General features: G+C 46.3%; 1 pseudogene; it reads left to right on the top strand.

Annotated features, from left to right (window-relative positions):
- Window positions 1-281: 281 nt before the first annotated feature.
- Window positions 282-1,234, top strand: LOC117705634 (HCLS1-binding protein 3-like; annotated as a pseudogene).
- Window positions 1,235-2,850: the final 1,616 nt, after the last annotated feature.

Genomic DNA, 2,850 nt, shown 5'->3' with positions numbered 1-2,850 from the left:
ATGATGTATCACTTTTAAAGTGGCTCACCTTTAACCACCACTCCATCTAGACAATCATGTCTTCTGATCATCTTGCTTTTCTTTAAAGGAACTAACTAAAGGAGTGAAGCAGGTTGCTTTTCTGCGATTTGTGGAATTAGATGGCCAGAAGGCTCCGTTGCTAACCGTGTTGGACCACTAGGGGGCACTGCAGGCTTCCTAGAAATGACTTTCTGAAGTGCCTAAAGGGTTGAGCAGTTAAGAAGGCAGGGCAGGTGAACTTCTGTCAGCCTGCAGCCAACATGCAGTCCCCCGCGGTGCTTGTCACCTCCAGGTTCTAGAGTGATGCTTATACTGTCTAGGGACCACTTCTGGAGAACTTTGTTTCTGGATAAGGCAAGTTCAGAATTCGCACACAGGCCTTGATCTGACTGTACCGGGAGGTGTTGGGTAAGATGATGTCTGGCCACATAGAGTACCAGATCCTGGTGGTGACCTGGTTGGCTATGTTCAGGTCAGCCAAGCACTAGCCCGAAGATATTGTCCAGTTCTTGGTCTCCAAAAAATATAGGAAATTGGGGAGTTTTACCAGAAACTGTACAATGGTTACCCAGCAGCCAACCTCCCCCACGTCCCCCCTGCTTAGGAAGGCCCTGTTTGTCTGGGAAAGGGGAGTCATGTTTGATGAGATTCTACGCTGAGTCTCCAAGGATGCCCAGTTGGCAGGCAGCCCAGAGCTGCTAGAATTCTTAGGCACCAGATCCCCAGGGGCTACAGGCCTTGCCACCCTTGATCCCTCTGTCTTGGATGACACAGCCAGCCAGCCAGGGGACAGTGATGAGGCTTTTGACTTTTTTGAGCAACAGGATGAAGTATAGCCACCTACATTAGGCCTGAACAGCAAGGATGTGGAGAAGTCGTTGGAGGTGGAGGAGGAGGAGGAAGAAGAAGAGGAGGAAGAAGAAGAAGAAGAGGAGGAGGAGGAGGAGGAGGAGGAAGAGGAAGAGGAAGAGGAAGAGGAAGAGGAAGAGGAAGAGGAGGTAGAGGTGGTAGAAGTGGTGCTCGATTCCCTGGGCATCATGCCCTCCAAGAAGCCCAAGAAACACCCAGAAGTGGCCATGAGGCCCAAGCCTTCACCTCGGCTCACCAGCTTTGATGAGGAGGTAGACCCTGATGCAGGGTCTTCAGTTCAGGCAAGAAGGTGTTCCTCCTCCCCCCGACTCCAGAACTCTGGAGACCAACCAGGACTCCCTGAAGCTGTTTGACAACAACTGGGGCCGGACCACAGAAGCAGCAACAGATCCAAGCTATGGATAAAATGGACATCTTGCAGTGTATCCAGGACCATGACACACTTGCCCAAGACTCTCCCAGCCTCTTCTGACTTCTCTACAACCTTGCCCTTCAACCTATGCTGGACCTGGGGAGGAGGCCTGTATGTGAATATGTGGGTTCTGCTTGCAAGGCAAGGACCACCAATGAAAGTGGAACTCCAGACCCCCTAGTCCCAGTACCACATCCTTTCCTTCTCTCCTGGGCTATGAGATAGACAAGGACTCTGCAGAGTGGAGCTGGGAACACCATAGGAATCAAGCTGCATCATCTCCACCCAGCGGGCTGTGAAAAGGAGGGATTTGTGGGTGTGTCTGTCTCAACTGGGGCCTGACCTCAAGTAGGGAATGAGATCAAAGGACACATAGTTTTTTGTTTGTTTGTTTTTTAACAACAACAAAAAAAGAAGACAGGGCAGAAGGTATGGGATGAGGAACAGTCAGAGGGGGAACCAGAAGGGGGATAATGACTGGACTGTAAAAAAAATTAAATAATAATAATAATAATAATAATAATAATAATAGTAATAAAATAACAACAACAACAACAACAACAATAATAATAGAGAACATGTGAATCTCTCAGGTTACAGACAGCTAAGTTTATTTTTGACTGTTAGCTTTGCTAGTCTGTAGAACTATGAAGCTTGAGGAGCCCAGACATCCACTGGGAGGACTATTCTGTGGGAGGCATATGGAAATAGAATTTTACTGGCCAACCTGAGGCCTGCAGCTCAGTAGAAAACATCTCTACTGCATGGCTTCAATTTTTAAATTTTATGATGAAAATTCTCAACATTCACTGACCCAGAAATTATTATAAAACCAGTGATAGCCAAAGTTTTAACTATCTTCTCTCAGACTAGCAGAAACAAGAAGAAACAGTTGAGAGGAGGAAAAGTAATAGGGACCAAACATGGAGGAAGAAATACAGAGACCATGCAACTTGACCATCATTGTGTGAGCCTGCAGGGTGCAGGGAAAGGACTGGTGAAGAAAGGCAGAGGTGGGGGACGAATCAGAGTGAATGTTGTGTGCATAACCTGTTTGTTTTGACAAGTGAATATTTTATAGGAAACATTGTCTTTGCAGATGGTGATCTGTTGATTTTAAGAAATTTTATGTACTCTTCAGCACACACTGCACTTTATCTAAGAGTTTTCTTTTATAAGAATTTTTATACAACTGCTTTCTCAAATCCTTTCAAATTATGGAATTTAAGAAGTAGCTCAGCTATCAAATCAACTGACTGATCAACCAACCAACCAACCAACCAACCAACCAACCAACCAACCCACCCACCCATTCACCCACCCTCTCTTCAGTTTTCATGCTGTTGGTGTCACAGCCTTTTGCTTCCCTGCATGGTTTCCATTCACACAGCTAGGGGAGCAGTTATTATGAAGCTTCACTGGGCTGCTGTGGGTGTGGTTTTCCATCAAGATGAAAGAGTTCAGATTTTATTGGTGCCTGGTAAGTGAGAGAAATAAAGAGTCTGCTGCCTGTTGGAAACAAGCTACACATTTCCTGGAGCTGGGGT

This window comes from Arvicanthis niloticus, chromosome 3, assembly GCF_011762505.2.
Source record: "Arvicanthis niloticus isolate mArvNil1 chromosome 3, mArvNil1.pat.X, whole genome shotgun sequence".
Lineage (NCBI taxonomy): Eukaryota > Metazoa > Chordata > Mammalia > Rodentia > Muridae > Arvicanthis > Arvicanthis niloticus.
The sequence above is the reverse complement of the archived record's forward strand: the minus strand, read 5'-3'. Positions and strand labels throughout refer to the sequence as shown.